This window comes from Homalodisca vitripennis, chromosome 6 (assembly GCF_021130785.1).
Source record: "Homalodisca vitripennis isolate AUS2020 chromosome 6, UT_GWSS_2.1, whole genome shotgun sequence".
NCBI classification, from domain to species: Eukaryota; Metazoa; Arthropoda; class Insecta; order Hemiptera; family Cicadellidae; genus Homalodisca; species Homalodisca vitripennis.
This window is the reverse complement of record NC_060212.1, coordinates 44,649,345-44,667,849: the sequence shown is the minus strand read 5'-3', so window position 1 is coordinate 44,667,849 and position 18,505 is coordinate 44,649,345. Positions and strand designations below refer to the sequence as shown.

General features: G+C 38.6%; 1 long non-coding RNA gene across 1 annotated transcript; it reads left to right on the top strand.

Moving 5' to 3' along the window:
* The first annotated feature begins 407 nt into the window (after window positions 1–407).
* Window positions 408–2,489, top strand: LOC124365177. The gene is made up of 3 exons (XR_006922708.1): window positions 408–542; window positions 2,035–2,100; window positions 2,321–2,489. It is a non-coding gene; the product is annotated as an uncharacterized LOC124365177 (long non-coding RNA).
* The last annotated feature ends 16,016 nt before the right edge of the window (window positions 2,490–18,505 follow it).

Below are 18,505 nucleotides of genomic sequence, written 5' to 3'. Positions count from 1 at the left end.
CATGAGGCCTCCCTAAACATTATTGGGGATATAAATTACTAAAAACTCGTTTTAAAATCTTAGATCGGTCTCACTTCTACTTCTAGTGTGTACATGCTAGCATTTTGGTAGCCATAGTTGCTAGAGGTATAAATATGGATTTCAAGATAACGTCACGGTAAATATTCAGGTGTCAAATTTGTCTAGCCACGTATATAAAGTTCACGTTGGTGTACCATGTTGACATCCATAGGATGGTACAATAAGGATTACTCTGCGTGTCACCTGTAATAAAACAAGGGATGATATATTTACATTTGTGAATGATTTATGCATTTTATACATAGACACAAAAATTCCAAACTCTAAGCATAAAAGGATAGTAACTATGGTAACATAGTTCAAAATTTTACCCATGAAATTTCAACACGTTTTCTACAGCTAACACAGGGTACACAAATTACATCAATCTAGTCGTACACTATTACATGGTGTACTGAGCTCTTGGAGCCGCACACATGACAAATTGTAAGTGCCGCCAATGCGATGTACTCACCACGGGGGTAAGCAAGTAACTTTCATTATAAATAATTGTTTCTAAATTAATAAATAGTTACAGGCTTAATAATATAAATTATTATTTACGAACATTTACATGCTGATACCAACGTTTTATAATTACGTAGCCAAATAAATTGGATGTATTTAGTGTTAAGTATGTCCAACCCGATATGGATCACATTCGTACAACCTAACACATTTAGTTGCCCCAGAGAGTTCTTTTCTACTTCAGAGTTTATACCTGTCAGTAGAACCTTCAATGGGTAGCAAAAAATCGGTGAATCCAATGGACGTGCAGTAGTAGCGTATCACTTACCGTAAAGCCAACAATTTCAAAATATTGAGATAAAGGATTGATCCATAGGTCTAGTTTGCTTGCAGTGGATGGTTGAATAGGTTGTGCACTCGTTAACAGATTTTTACAACCCTTAGCGTGAGGGACAAACTTCCACCTGACCACTTTGAGGGCAGAGGCTGAAACAGAGCTACTCCTTCTGCCAAGGTGACATTTCTGAGATAGTGTCCACTGTCCCTCCTCATTGTGTCTGTACCGTGAGATCAGGGAGGTGGCAGACCCAAACTCTACCTTTGCTACTTCCTGAACATCGCTTAGTACTGTATAAATAATGCAAAGATTCCTTTAGCACCTATCATAACATGGTAGGAGGACGCCACACCTTGTGTCAGACTTTGCTGAGGCTGCTAGAACATTGTACAACATATTCTTCACAACGTAATAGTGAAGTATCTTACAACATTTTTAATATGTAAAATACCTCGCGATAAATTCCTTGCTAATAATATATTCACATTTTTGTTCATAGTTAATTTAGATTTTAAGCGATGGTTAAATAATAAAGATTTTGCTGTACTAGGGAGGGTAATACAACGCAATAGTGGCAAACTCGTCACCAAATTATATCATAGATTTCCTACTTTATTATATTTTATTTAGCCTCTATAAATAAAACTATGACATATTAAAACCTAACATTATTGTACTCGTTTTGATGAAAAATTGATTTTTCTGATATTATTTGCTCGTTGTTATCATGGTTACTAATAAGACAAATGTAAAGATATTCGATAACATTCTGCCAAAACCTGTTGATTGACATGCATCACTATGGAACTAAGAGTTCGAGTATAAAAATTAAGTTTCATACAAACTTTCAAGTCCATAGGTCAGTTCGTTTTCTAGATATCCTACGGAGAGGCAGAAATAAATTTTGTCAACCTCGGTGTGCTTCGTTAACGCTCACCGAAAAATTTAGTTTTCAAATTCTTCTCAAAAATGAAAAAGTGGATGTATCAATTATATAAATTGAAAAAAAGACGAAATAGTCATGTTAATTTTAGAAATATTTTTTATTTCCTACTTTTAACTTAAATCATTCAATAAATAATAGTATGCTATATAGACCTCGAACTATAACTAGTTTTATTATATTTATAGAATAATTTATTTGAAATAGTGTATTTATCCGCTTTCAGGGAAGATCCGGCTATTATTCATAGTTCTGTATATCCAACTACTGTTTTGGGGTCTATGCTGGTAGAGTAAGTATCTCCTAAAGTATATATTAGCAAGTATTCAATACGAAATTTTGTTTTAAAACTCTTAAATAACTTAAAATTCTTTCAAACTAACATTCACGTGAAGATTATAACTCTTTTTTCACAGATGTGTAAAGTAAATGTAGCCAATTATAAGCTTATTGTGATCTTATTCTAATTTAAAATGTTACTAAAATTAAAATATCCAGTTTTTATGTTACAGCAGAAAAAGAATTCATTTTGGAACTATTTGCTGTGGATTTGTATATTAATCCTGCTGCTTATAATTGCTTATGTGCTACTTGCGAGGTTCGCCCCAGAAGTAGCAGAATCAATACGGAAGAAGTTAAAAGAAATATGGAAAAAGCTAACAGGAGGAAAGTCAGCCGGAAGTGATGAAAACAGCAAATCGAGAGGTGCCGATCGTAGAGGTTCGAAGCAAAGTCGTAAAGATAAGAGCCGTGATCAGGATTCTGATGATGAGGAGGGAAGCCAGAAGGATACCAGTAATACAGACGAAGATGGCCAAGGAATTAAGAAGAAAGATACTAAAAAAGGAAAAGGTAAAACATCCAATAAGAAGGATAAAAAGAAAAGTCGAACAGTCTGATGATGCGAAAAGAAAAAAAGATAACAATTCTAGAGATGAGGACGACGAAGAAAGTATAAATAAATCCCCAAAAAAGAAAAGCTAAAAATCCCAATACAAAAGAGATAAAGAAAGCCCCAAAGTCTGATGAGCGGTCTAAAGATAACACATCTGTAGCTTCTCCCTCCTCTCGCATTGGTCGTCGTGAGCCGGTTCAATACCTATATCTCCCCGGCTCATGTGTGTTTTATATAGTGTGTGTGTGGTTTATTGGCTGCAGAGGCGACTGACCATTTGAAGGCGTTTGGCCTTTCCGGCAGAGTGGCGTAAAGACTCTTGAGCCGTACTGTACAAGTTAGGAGTAGCTCCTGTTTAAAAATTAGTTTATTTAAGTGTTTTGTTTATTTGCTGAGCTGATTTACTTCTAACATGTGCGGCTAAGTTTACGGCCCCTCACTGATGAGTAAGTTTTGCTTTCTTTTAAATTTTAGTGATTAGTTTCGTTTTTCAAACTGTAAAGGTTAAGAGCACATGGTTTTCCAAATTGTAGTTTTGCTTTTATTAGATTTCAGTACTTCTGGCTGTTAACTAAATTTTAAATTGGCTTTCAAATTAATTCTCTTACACTTTTATTAGTTTTCCACCCTTTCTTTTCAGCCTAAATTTAATTTTCTGTCTCTCAGTGAGGACCAGTCCTAGGCTTATGTTACAGTTCCTTTTTTATTCTGCAGCCAATATTGTTTGTAATGTGTCACTTGTTATGTAGTTTTTGTAAACAAACCCAGAGAGACTGCTGAAGGTTCATTTACTAAATTTTTAAGCCTTTCTGAGAGATGTAACGTTCTTCGGGTCTTTTAGCCCATAACTCCCCCTTATAGCCTACTTGGTTAATTTAAGGCCTTCTGCCATCAAATTTTAAATTTAGATTCCTGTTAATAGGCTGCTACTTTTGGCCATCAGTTTTTTTTTCTAATAATTAAATTTTTTTTTTCACCAAGAGTAAAACGCTTAAATTTTGTTCTGTGACAGAGGGGATTTTCATACTAACTTTCTTTGGGGTAGTTGTTTTGAGTTGGGAATTTTTATTTTAAGTGCAGAATGCCCTTCCCCTGCTTTTCACACCAATTTTGAGCCTATTCTGTCAATAAATGCCTGTTTTAAAAATGTTTTAACCAAATTGTTTACGTATGGTAGGCTACTGCGTATACCTCGAATAAATTTCTTTATAACTTATTGTTTTAGTCTTTTAATTGGAATATCTTGTTTATTTATTGTTTTCTAATGTTACCAGCTTCTATATTAAGGTTTATTTTAATTTTTATCAGTAATTGTTTGGTCTGTGATATTTTGAAATTTTGGTAATTTACTTAACTTAAAATTCTTGATAGATAATTTTTGGCAACTTTACTTTTATTAAAATCTATATTGTTTGGCAACTATTTATTAATAATTATTAACTTTAAAAGGGTACTAGGCTGAAACCTGGTTTCAGGGTCCAAGGGATGAATTGTTTCCTCCTGTCATCTCTCCATCATGCGTGGTCGCAGAGAACCTTCGCTTTTGTGCTCTACTGAAGGACGGCCACCATGATGGACATTTCTACCAGTCAACATCTGTGATACCCTGTGATATTGTTATTGTTGCCATTTATATAGTTTATATTTTGTTATTTAATTTTAAGTTAGTTTTAGATATTATTTAGTTATTTCTTGGATTTCATTAGGAGCCCGCCCTTAGCCGAAGGATACCGGGTGGAATTGGCATTTCTTGTTTCAAATTATGGCGTTTCTAATTTTTGTATGCAGGTGCACCTGACAAGAATAATTGTTCGAGGTATATACTACTGCAGGCACTTTTTATTTTTTTATTTATAATATATTTATATATACTTAATATTATTGACTGGATAGGCCTGTGTTTTCGTAGTAAATGAACCTGAGTATACTGACCAAAATGTTCTTTTTTTTTTAGTTTAATTTTGATCCGGCATCCCGTTCGCCACCATGGGCGCGCGTTTCCCTGTTGGTTTGCTGTGGGTGTGCGAGCGGCGATGTAAGGTTTCAATGGTAGCAGAGCGTGGTTAGCTGCTCCCTCAGCTGTCTCTCAGTTCTGGTTTTGTTTGTTGGTGTAGGTTAGTGTTAGGTAGGGGGAGGTCAGAGTACACAACTTTTTTATTAGGAGCTCGCCCTAGCACAGGATACCGGGTGGAATTGGTTTAGTGTCTTGCTTCCTGCAGACTTACCCTTTGCAGGGAGCAAGGGACTCTAAATTGCTTAACCGCTAAATTTATCTAACTGTACTCTACTTCTCCCCTATCAATATGTTGTTTTGTTATATTTATTGCTTCTGTGTTTGTAGGTTGTGGTTAGTGTATATTTGCAGGGTATCCTTCTATTAGGTGGCAGGTATTAAGTTCTTCACTTGGACCTCGTCAGTGTAAGCCCTTTGTGAGTTGAGTCCACTTAGGTTACTAAGTAATTGTTTGTGTACGCTTTGTTGTATTTATTTTGTCTGAATTGTTTGGTATGGCGTTTTCCCTGGTGCCTGAACATCTGCGCAAGCCCGAGTTGGTTTTTTGAGGTCCTGGCGAGAGGACAGAAGCCCGAGGGAGATGTGAGGGCATTAAGAGCTCAATTACGGGCTTGTATAGCGTTGGACCGCAGCTGGAATGCAGAGTTCCAAATTAATACTGAATTTGAGTTTTGTAAAACCCGAATGGAAGAGTTAGAAGACGACATTAATTTTGAGTCACTTCCCATGTCCGGGTCAGCAAAGGCTAGATTGGCATCTCAGCTTTTACATTGGCGTGACAGAATAGTTTTACTTATGTCAGCTCCTAGTTTAGACTCTGATATTAAAAGTTGGGCTTTTTCGGCCAGTAATAAATTAAAACAAGCCTTAGATGGTTTGAGTGATGTGCGCTCGGTGAAAGAGAAGGGGGTACTATTTACCGCTGTCACTCCAACGGAGGTTCCCACTACCATTACTTTTGCTAACCATCCACCGGCTCTTTCTTTCGAGACTCCCAGAGTTACTATGTCTCCGATGGGTAGTGGCCCTCCTGAAGCGGCTGGTGAGGCATCATCTATAGTTGTGCCTTCCTTTTCTAGCTTTGGCAAATTGCCTCATCCTTTGGGGAGTGTTTTACAACACTTCCCCAGAGTTGATGGACTTGACACTAACTTACTTATCCATTTCCTTCTGGAAGTTTTTAAGCTAAGAGAATTTCCTGGTATGACAGATGCCATGCTTATGCAGATTTTAGCGCAGTTTTCCCTAAGGCCGCTTTTTGATCGCCTTCTAGACTGCCTTAAGCGAGGTGCCACATTTGACCAGTTCCACGCCGAGATCTTGGAGTTCTTTGTACCTGCTCGGGTTAGGGAGCGCTTGCGGGTGGAACGCGTTTTACCGTCCTCAGGCACCAGACGAGACGTTGAGCCATTTTGTCGGGGAGATACGGGATGTAGCCCGGGTGTTGCGCTTGAGCTTGAGCGAAACGGATTTGGTGAGCCTTATTTTGGAGGGCATTAAACCTGAAGAACGCTCCCGTTTGATTTTTTGTAGCCGTCCCGCATCTTTTGCGGATTTGGACCGCCTCTCCATCATCTCCAGAGGGGTTCAGGATGCGGATGATCAAAGGGAGGCCATGTCGAGGCATCTTCCTCACTTGCCTCCGGGGCCGGTCCATGCTCCGGTGCAGTCTGAGCCAGCAGCTGCTCCTTTGTTCCCGTAGGCAGCCTCCTACCTGTTATGGCTGCAAGCAAGTGGGACATATTAGACCGTTTTGTCCACTTAATAAAAAAAACTAGTAAGCTTGCGGACGAGTAAGCCCGACTCGTGCCGTAAAGGTAATTTTTGAGGGCAAATATGTACCTAATTTTGATGGTAAAAGGGTAGCTGGTTTAATACAGAACAGAAAGAAAACAGAAAGAAATAGACTTGGGGACAGTTATCATCGTTGGCCGAGAGGGGAGGTTGCTGCTCTGGCTGCGCAGGGAGTAAGGGCTGCCCGCTCAACCTGCCCACAACTGGATGTGCTTGTGGGGAATGTGGTGCAGAAGGCCCTGGTTGATTCTGGGTCAGCACGCAGCCTGATTTCTTTGTCGTTTTTTGAAGATCTAAAATCCTCTGGGCTAATACGGCAGGTTGAGCCTAGTTCACTTATCTGCTGGACTGCTTCACGCACACCTTTACCTATTATCTGTAGTGCCCAGATTCACATCAAAATTAAATTATTTCTCTTGGGATTGGAGCTTTTTGGTGGCTAAGGACCTGACTTTTCCTTTCATCTTGGGAGCAGATTTTATCGGAAAAACTGGCATGATTTTGGATTTGGCCTCCAGTCATGTTTTCTTTGCTTTCGCCAGGCGGGTGCTCGTTCCCTTTTCTGATGTCGAGTCTCGTGGGACTGCTGCCTTAGAGATGGAAGATAAGAGCTTGACTCCTCCTGACCAACTAGGACATCTTACACCGAAAGAGGCTGAGGACATAAGGCAGATTTGTTCCAGTTTTCCTGAAGTCCTTACTGACAAACTGGGTACGACCAATCTCTTGGAATACGAGATTCGTCTTACAGACACCCGTCCTGTACGTTCCCATCCATATAAGCTTGCTCCGCCCAAGATGGAGATTCTGAGAAATATGATTGATGATTTACTTAAGAGTGGGGTGATCGAGCCGTCTTGCTCAAATTTTTCCAGTCCAGCGTTTCTAGTGCCGAAACCTAATGGGAAGTCCAGATTGGTCCTGGATTATCGAAAGCTCAATGCTCAGATAGAAATTGACTCCGTGCCTCTCCCCGATTTGCATTCTGCTTTCGACTGGTTTGGTAAGGCCAAGTATTTCTCCATTTTTGATCTTAACCAGGCATACCATCAGATTCCACTAAAACACGAGTCTCGACCTCTCCACTGCTTTTTTGTGTGCCTTGGAATTTGTACCAGTTCACCCGAGTGCCTATGGGCTTGGCTGTGGGGGCCCAAACACTCACCAGACTCCTGGATTCTATCTTTCATGATGTCAAATTTAAGTTCGTGTTCAACTATCTGGATGACCTGCTTGTGTACAGTGAGAGTTATGAGGAGCACTTGACTCATCTAGAGGAAGTTCTAACTAGGCTGCGAGAGTCTGGCCTTACCGTCAATCCTGAAAAGGTGAGTTTTGCTCAGCCTGAAATATCGTTTCTTCTTTCTGGGTCATCTTGTCTCTTCTCGAGGTGTTTGTATTGATCCAGAGAGAACCCAGGCAATCAGGGAGTTTCCTCCTCCTAAGGATGCCAAGGGGATTGCCCGTTTTGTGGGAATGATAAATTTTTATCGTCGTTTCATCCCCAATGTTGCTGAAGTGGCGGCCCCTCTCAACTCTCTTAGGAAAAAGGGTGCCAAGTTTGAGTGGGGTGAAGCGCAACAGACTGCTTTTGAGCAGCTGAAAGAGGCAGTGATGCAGCCTCCAGTCTTGGCTATGCCTGATTTCAGTCGTAAGTTCGTCTTGCAAACTGATGCTTCCTCCTTAGCCGTTGCTGCTGTTTTATCACAAGAAGTAGATGGTATCCGGCAGCCCATAGCTTATGCTTCACGCACGTTAAACCCCCTTGTGAGAAGAAGAGTTGTTCTGTTTATGAGCTGGAATGTTTGGCTGTCGTGTTTGGAATTAATAAGTTCAGGCGTTACCTAGAACATAAAGAATTTTTGTTGGAAACCGACAACCAGGCACTTTCTTGGCTCCTTGCCCACCCCCGTCAGCTCGGGAAGATTGGTCGCTGGGTAGTCCAAATTTCTGCCCTTAAGTTCACAGTGCAGCACGTGCGAGGCACCCAAAATATCATAGCGGACACTCTGTCACGCATGTATCACTTACCCAACGACCACCAGAATTTATCAGAGCCGCCATGTTGTGGCGTGCTCCTAGACTTTCCTCTGGCATTTTCGGACATTGTTCCACACCAACTTAAGGATCCCGAGCTGACTGCTATCATCAATGAGCTTAAAAACGGAGGTGCCCACCCTCCTTATTTTCTGTACCGAGGTGCTCTATGCTGCCGTGACAAGCAGCGGAGAAAACCTAAGTTAGTGCTGCCAAGCTTTCTTGTACCGATGGTCTTTCAGTATTTTCATTCTTCTCCTGTGGGCGGACATCTAGGAATTCATAAGACCATCGCGAAGATTAGGGATCAGTTCATCTGGAAAGGTATGGACCGGGATATTGCAGCTCGAGTACGTTCTTGTGAACTGTGCTCGCTAAGCAAACCCGCTCAAAATACCAAGTTGGGTCTTTTGTCATCTGAGGTGGCGGAAAAACCTTTGGAGAAGGTTTTCATTGACTATGTTGGGCCTCTCCCGCGTAGCAAGTCTGGAAATAAGTTCCTACTTGTTTGTGTGGATGCCTTCTCCAAGTTTGTTTGGTTGTTCCCATTGCGGAGTGCTACCGCGCAGCTCACGGTGCAAGCACTTCGTAACCATTTTTTTCAACACTTTGGAATCCCCGCCACCTTAGTTTCCGATAATGGTTCACAGTTTGGTCTCCAATATCTTTAAAAGAATGTGCTTTGGGCACGGAATCCGCCATGTGACTACTTCCCCTTTCTATCCTCAGCCTTCTCACGCCGAACGGTTTAATCGCAATCTTCGATCTGCTCTCATTGCCTTTCATGCGGAAAATCAGACCACCTGGGATCAACAACTACCTTGGATCCAATTTGCCTTTAATACGGCCCAGCATGAAAGTCACAAGGCGGTACCTTTCGAGTTATTATTTGGCTTTTTCCGCCAAACAACCCTTTGGCGAACCTTTGGAAAATTAGCGATCTTCTGCCACCTCCTGGTACTCCCGATGTGAAAAGCCACTTGGGAGGCAGCCAGGCGGAATCTCATTCGGGCTAGGGAGTTAGTAAGGAGGAAGTACAACCGAGGTCCGTATTGCCAATCCCTTCCAGGTGGGGGATCTAGTTTACTGCAAGGCTCACCCAGTCAGTTCGGCTGTGGATAAAAGAGCTGCTAAACTTTGCTACAGGTGGACTGGTCCCCACCGCATCTTTGAAGTTTCTGACTCCGGTGACTGCCCGACTGGGAGATCCTCAGTCCGAGAAGATTTTCAGGAAGGCGCACATATCCCATCTGAAGCCTTGCCGGAGTCATCCGTGATTCCTCTTTAGTCTGTGCGGGAGGGTTTTAGCTCCAGAGGCCTGATCACCTCTGCTCTTTCTTCCTGATCAAGGTTCCTGTTTTCTTCTTTGTACCCATGCTACTCTTGGAGGGATTTCTTGCCTCCAACTGGATTTTCTTGGTTTTTCCCTTCTGCTGACTTCAGGGTTTCCGGTTATTTTCCTTCTACCATTGGGGGGAGAGGCATTTCGTTCGGTTCTTCTTTTTGAAGAAATTTACAGAGGGGTGTTCCTCCTTTTGGGGGGGGAGTCTGAGCCGGTTCAATACCTATATCTCCCCGGCTCATGTGTGTTTTATATAGTGTGTGTGTGGTTTATTGGCTGCAGAGGCGACTGACCATTTGAAGGCGTTTGGCCTTTCCGGCAGAGTGGCGTAAAGACTCTTGAGCCGTACTGTACAAGTTAGGAGTAGCTCCTGTTTAAAAATTAGTTTATTTAAGTGTTTTGTTTATTTGCTGAGCTGATTTACTTCTAACATGTGCGGCTAAGTTTACGGCCCCTCACTGATGAGTAAGTTTTGCTTTCTTTTAAATTTTAGTGATTAGTTTCGTTTTTCAAACTGTAAAGGTTAAGAGCACATGGTTTTCCAAATTGTAGTTTTGCTTTTATTAGATTTCAGTACTTCTGGCTGTTAACTAAATTTTAAATTGGCTTTCAAATTAATTCTCTTACACTTTTATTAGTTTTCACCCTTTCTTTTCAGCCTAAATTTAATTTTTCTGTCTCTCAGTGAGGACCAGTCCTAGGCTTATGTTACAGTTCCTTTTTTATTCTGCAGCCAATATTGTTTGTAATGTGTCACTTGTTATGTAGTTTTTGTAAACAAACCCAGAGAGACTGCTGAAGGTTCATTTACTAAATTTTTAAGCCTTTCTGAGAGATGTAACGTTCTTCGGGTCTTTTAAGAGCCCATAACTCCCCCTTATAGCCTACTTGGTTAATTTAAGGCCTTCTGCCATCAAATTTTAAATTTAGATTCCTGTTAATAGGCTGCTACTTTTGGCCATCAGTTTTTTTTTCTAATAATTAAATTTTTTTTTCACCAAGAGTAAAACGCTTAAATTTTGTTCTGTGACAGAGGGGATTTTCATACTAAACTTTCTTTGGGGTAGTTGTTTTGAGTTGGGAATTTTATTTTAAGTGCAGAATGCCCTTCCCCTGCTTTTCACCAATTTTGAGCCTATTCTGTCAATAAATGCCTGTTTTAAAAATGTTTTAACCAAATTGTTACGTATGGTAGGCTACTGGCGTATACCTCGAATAAATTTCTTTATAAACTTATTGTTTTAGTCTTTTAATTGGGAATATCTTGTTTATTTTATTGTTTTCTAATGTTACCAGCTTCTATATTAAGGTTTATTTTAATTTTTATCAGTAATTGTTTGGTCTGTGATATTTTGAAATTTTGGTAATTTACTTAACTTAAAATTCTTGATAGATAATTTTTGGCAACTTTACTTTTATTAAAATCTATATTGTTTGGCAACTATTTATTAATAATTATTAACTTTAAAAGGGTACTAGGCTGAAACCTGGTTTCAGGGTCCAAGGGATGAATTGTTTCCTCCTTTCATCTCTCCATCATGCGTGGTCGCAGAGAACCTTCGCTTTTGTGCTCTACTGAAGGACGGCCACCATGATGGACATTTCTACCAGTCAACATCTGTGATACCCTGTGATATTGTTATTGTTGCCATTTATATAGTTTATATTTTGTTATTTAATTTTAAGTTAGTTTTAGATATTATTTAGTTATTTCTTGGATTTCATTAGGAGCCCGCCCTTAGCCGAAGGATACCGGGTGGAATTGGCATTTCTTGTTTCAAATTATGGCGTTTCTAATTTTTGTATGCAGGTGCACCTGACAAGAATAATTGTTCGAGGTATATACTACTGCAGGCACTTTTTATTTTTTTATTTATAATATATTTATTATATACTTAATATTATTGACTGGATAGGCCTGTGTTTTCGTAGTAAATGAACCTGAGTATACTGACCAAAGTGTTCTTTTTTTTTTTAGTTTAATTTTGATCCGGCATCCCGTTCGCCACCATGGGCGCGCGTTTCCCTGTTGGTTTGCTGTGGGTGTGCGAGCGGCGATGTAAGGTTTCAGTCGTTCTCCGTCAATTTCATCTGGACAAAGCAATGTGGAAAGGAGACCATCCAATACCAGCCGAAAATCAAGAGAAAGGTCCAGAAATCCCGGCTGATGTTGTGATGTAAAATAATAAAATAAACAATCTTATGATTAATTTGCATTACGAATTTATCAATGCTCCTACTACTAAACATGGCTAGTTTATACCTTTATTTAGAAACAAACGCTGTGTCAAGTATCTAGGAGTGAGAATGGATTCCCGTATGACATTCTGAGACCACATCGCCTGTGCGGGCCGAGAGAGCTGAAAAGATTGTGGCCAATCGGAGTAGGCTCATGACCAACGTCAGTGGACCCGCAGAGACTAAGCACCAAGTCCTCATGTCCGTGACGAACTCGGTTATCCTCTACGGTTGCGAGATATGGGCGGATGCCTTGCGGCAGAAGCGTTACAGGAAGAAGGTCGTGGCGGTGCAGAGGAGAGGAGCTCTTCGGATTTCATCTGCCTATCGTACCGTTTCGGAGCCGGCCGTCCTTGTGATTGCGGGGGTAATTCCCATCGATCTTCTTGCTCTTGAGCAGAAGCGTGTATACGATGGGAATGGCACTGTCAGCCGTGCTACTACTGCCCGTTCGCACACAATGGATGAGTGGCAAACTCGATGGGAGACGGAGAGTCGAGGACGTTTGTCTTTTAGGCTCATAGGTGATCTGAGGGGATGGACCGAAAGAGAGCATGGAGAGGTAGACTTCTACCTTACCCAGCTTCTCACTGGGCACGGTTGTTTCGGCTTCTACCTAAACAGAATGGGGAACATCCCGAATCCGGAATGCCAGTACGGGGATTCGGATGCGGACGATGCCTTGCACACCTTCTTCAAATGTAGAAGGTGGGAAACGGAGAGAAGGGAGCTGGAGGCAGCTATCGGGCATGTTCCGCTGGAGACTCTTATAGAAGAGATGTTGTTCCAGTCCCGAATCGTGGAACGCTGTCGCTGCGTTCTGCAAGAGGGTGCTAAGGATAAAAAAAGAGAGCAGCTATAAAAGCACCAGAATAGCTCGTGCTGGTGGATTTTAGAATGAAGTAATGCCCATTAAGCGAACGATGGCACCCTCTTGAAGTAGTTGCAGAGATGCGTTCCCGAGAGGGTTTCCAATGCCTGGACCGGTAAGTTTTTAGTGGGTGAGAGTCCCACACACCAGGTCGAACACCTGTCCCTGACGGTGCATAATGAATTGTCCTATCATAAAAAAAAACACAAAAAAACCTTTATTTTGAACCTACACTGAGTACTGATATAACCGATCTGGGAAATGGTAAGGATGTACAATAGCGGCAAATCATCTACCACAAATATAGGTTGTCAAAAGATATAATTTACTGCGGAAGAATGCCTTTGGTGTGTTTGTACCCAAATTGAGGCAGTAGCTAGCCTAGATATAAAGGCGTAATATCACTCTGATTTGACCGGAGAGGCTCGTATATATTTGGCATCCATATTTTCTCAGGTTACATTACTGAGATATTGCCCTCAATCTTCCACATCGCTCACAAAAGGAGACGGCCCTTACCCTCTACCTGACATATTATGAACATCCTGTCACTTTGGAAGCAGCGCAAAGGTCCTTACGACTAAGTGCAGTGGGAGGTTTCTCAGCTTCTTTTCCAAAGAGAACAAAAAAGACTTGACTAACTGACGATTTGTCACCAACATTAGCATACAGTGATAAATAATGTCGTACTAAACACATTATTAAAGTACTTAAACAGAAAATCAGAAATTTTTCACAAATAGCTAAAAAGAAACACTAAGTTAGACTTGTTGGTTCTGTGATCCCGATGATAGTAGCTTTAGAATCTGATTTAATTATGCGTGCTTGTCACTTGTAGATCTGTCGGAACGGACAATATCTACTGTTAAAATTAAGAGAGTTAATAATGGGCCACCGAAAGTGATAAATTTAACCATAGATCTTAATGGACCTGCTAGAACTGTTTCTTATCACACCAAAACAATGCTGGTGTTTTAAGTTTTTTGGACAATTTGCTACAATAAACTACAACTGTTGTCATGTTTATAGCACCAGAGGGCGTATTTAATATCTACTCTTTGCAATACCTGTTAACGAGTTTTAAGAAACCCCTGCTTACATGTAAAAAAGGGCTGAGGTACACAACTTCAACAACCGAAATAAAAACAATTATGATGTACCTTTTGTTAGACTTGGAAAAAATCAATCTAGTCATAGGATAGTGGGTATAAAAAGGTAAAAATAAAGCTGCATAAAGAAGTGCTTAATCTTACTTTTAAACAATTTAAAATAAAACTCCAAAATTGGCTAATAAGTAATCCTTTTTATCATGTAAAAGAATTTTTTTGACTTTCCTGCTGCTGAAATCTGTAAGTAATTAACCTAAGGTTTTCACTTCTCTCTCTGCCTGTACATTGTTATTTAGTTCTAATTTACCAAATATTTAAGGTTGTTTTCTTAAATTTCAACCAAAAAAACTTTCATATTTGTGTACTTTCAATCTCAATTTTATAGTTACTTTTGACAATTTGTGAACAACATAAAAGTTTTCCTGTTTTTTGACTATACCTCATGCATGTAAATCTGTGCCTTATGGGTAATAAAGACTGATTCTGATTCTGAATACAGAGGTTTGTAATATTGTATTGTCTCTAAAACGTAATAGTCAACGCATTATCGTCTGTTGCAAGGGTAACTGATTTACAATAAGAGAAATGTTCTGAGATACAGTCGAAGCGGTGCGCTAGGTTAGGAATATTTCTATAGCCCAGCTCTATATGGATATGCTGCCAGTTGGTCCACCAATCGCGCCATCTGCAGGATAAATATGCTCCTTATTGTTTTCTGATGCTGATCCCTTCTATCCAACACCACAGCTGTGTTATATTGATGCATGTTGTGGCCACAATGAGATCATATACCGATATATAAAAGAACGTGGTTGTGTACTCTCTCAGGACCATGAAATAATCTTATCAATAAAATAAAATTTACAATAAAATTAACCTTCAAACCTGCAAACACTGTATTATGTAATTGTACAAGGAAACTCAATCAGACAACTGGAACCAGGGTCGACCCTTGACCAAGTGTACTGTGACACGCCTAAGCCGCTGAATGGTCTGTGGCGAAAGCAAAGAGCATTAAACCTTATTGGCTCCACTGAAGCTTTGGAATCCTCTCAGCTCTAAAGCAATTGGTTGATAACTTTGATGTTTGCTGAGTATTCACAATTGCACTTGCTATTTTTAAGAAAAAGCATAAGAAACGCCAAAAGAGTTTTTACTAACATATTGACATCAATACCGAAAATTTATTACAAATGTTTAAGGAATGTTGTCGCTTACCTTTGATAAGCTTTCGTATTGTTTCGATACATCTCACTTATAATGTTTATGTAATGTAAATAGACGTCTTATCTGATCTTAAACTTTTAAAAGTTTCAATATATAAACAGACTTGGTACTCTATTCAAATATTCTATTGTTGAAGACAAGATATATAAATTTATAATTAATAATTTATGAATATTACAAACATATTTTTATTTTAATAAGAAAATAAACTCTTTTATATATAGTTAAAAATAATTGACCATTACTGTGGTGCAATGGTAGCACATTCACCCGGCAAGTGAGTGATCCGTGTTCGAGTCCCGGTGGAGCAAGTACTTTTTGTGACTCAATGTTGATTGAAATTAAATTAAATTAGGCTAATGCCACTTATTCAAATTTAATTAATATACATAAAAGTCATTTGACAGGTATTTGGTCTTCCGATCATACGTTAGTTTGGTTATTTAAACACAAATGTGAAAGAAAAAGCCAAATACAAAATAATTGAATCGTAAAAAGTCAGGGCTCTGTGGTGTAATGGTAGCACATTCACCCGGCAAGTGAGAGATCCGAGTTCGAGTCCCGGCGGAGAAAGTACTTTTTGTGATTAAATGTTTATTGAAATTAAATTAAATTAGGCTATTGCCACTTATTCAAATTTAATTAATATACATAAAAGTCATTTGACAGGTATTTGGTCTTCCGACCATATGTTAGTTTGGTTATTTAAACACATATGTGAAATAAAAAGCCAAATACAAAATAATTGAATCGTAAATAGTAAGGGCTCTGTGGTGTGATGGGAGCACATTCACCCGGCAAGTGAGAGATCCGAGTTCGAGTCCCGGCGGAGCAAGTACTTTTTGTGATTCAATGTTGATTGAAATTAAATTAAATTAGGCTATTGCCACTTATTCAAAATTTAATTAATATACATAAAAGTCATTTGACAGGTATTTGGTCTTCCGATCATATGCTAGTTTGGTTATTTAAACACATATGTGAAAGAAAAAGCCAAATACAAAATAATTGAATCGTAAAAAGTCAGGGCTCTGTGGTGTAATGGTAGCACATTCACCCGGCAAGTGAGAGATCCGAGTTCGAGTCCCGGCGGAGAAAGTACTTTTTGTGATTAAATGTTTATTGAAATTAAATTAAATTAGGCTATTGCCACTTATTCAAATTTAATTAATATACATAAAAGTCATTTGACAGGTATTTGGTCTTCCGACCATATGTTAGTTTGGTTATTTAAACACATATGTGAAATAAAAAGCCAAATACAAAATAATTGAATCGTAAATAGTAAGGGCTCTGTGGTGTGATGGGAGCACATTCACCCGGCAAGTGAGAGATCCGGGTTCGAGTCGCGGCGGAGCAAGTACTTTTTGTGATTCAATGTTTATTGAAATTAAATAAAATTAGGCTATTGTCACTTATACAAATTTAACGAATAAAAATAATATATAATTTATATATATATATATATATATATATATATATATATATATATATATACGTATATAATTATATACTTAATATTATATTTTTAGTTAATAAAACATACATCATAATTACATACCCTAAAACGAACTTAAATTAAACCAGGCAATAAGTCATGTTTATACATGATCAAGCCCTGATGAAATGTTTTAAATGCAGAGATATCGAAGTGGTTTCTTCTGCAAATTCAGGTGTCGTAGTGGTTACTCATACTGACTGGAAGTCTTATATTACTTGTGTGGTAGGTGAACTAAGGTCTGTTTATTTTGCCTTAGGAGTTGAAGTCAAATTTCATTTTACTTTACTACGCAAAAAGCTGGCCTCTACGCACGCGTGTACTCCTCCTACCTGAGATAAGGGGCGATGTTTTAAGGCAATTCTGTAACCCCTCAAATAATTTTTCAAATAATAACAAAATTTTTAATGTTACGTTTAAGTTGTTTTACAGTGATTAAAAACAAATCTGTATTACAAACAGTTTCATAAAATACCAAATTTTAAATTTGCTTTTTATTTACATTTACGAACTGTTATTATTTTACAGGTCAAATTTTAGTAGTAATACTCATGATAACCAAATCACCCATTACTACTGACTAAAGAATTTAACCTACACTATCCAATAGATCATCTAATATTGTATGGGTGCGGTGCATCTTATGCTTCACTGAGGTTATATAATAAACTAATATTTAAATTACAAGAAACTATAAACAGATTTAGAATTACACAAAACGACATATGACTGCCTGGGAATATTACAGTAATTCAGTTTTTCGTTGATAAAACGTAAATTATTTAATTTTTTATTCCTTGAATGAGTGATTTAAGATTGTGGATTATATGTATTATTTTAAATGACGTTAGCATAATTTTATCTAACATAAAATAGGAGTCATATGTTTACCTAAGTTTATCATTATGTAACCTATAGTGACAAATAAATAGATATATAATTTATTCAAACCTACTAAATTAGTATTTTGAAGCTAAAAAATCAATACACGTAACAACTTTTACAACTTAATTATCTTGATATTGCTAAGCACAAAAACGAAGACCTTATATGGAAGATTTATCGAGTATTAGAAAAGATTATTTAATCCTCAATTTGATCTGATTACAAATGTATCTTAGGTCTATCACAACGTCGGTCACTATAAGTGGTCAACAACAAATCGTCGGTTTACTGACGATAGTTGAACTTGACAACGTCATAAGAAAATCATAATGGAAAGGTTTGCATTTTTCAAAAGAAAATTTTACTTTTTGCTATCGATAATTATTTCGATCGAATAGTAAAGCCATTGCTATTTTACTCATCGTGAAATAGTTCTGTTAACTTTATTGTTATAGTTTTGTCAATTATAGCATAACCTAAAATCGCTGCACTAGCGGACCGATGCTATTTATTTTAAAGTTGAAAGCACGAATATTCGACAATATTATATCACGGAACATATATTTAATACCAAAAAAATCATTACCTTTACGCCGCAATTATCGTTGCTATAAGCAAATGACACCACATTCACTTTTCACTGCACTTCATACTTGACGAAAACATGTAAATGTATTATTGTATAGCAGCTGTCCACGCGGACGCCTCGCTCACTCAAGTAGGAGAGAGACAGTGATGTCACAGGTGTTCCGCGCTCTCGCTTGCACTTCAAGCCTTAAATGGAACG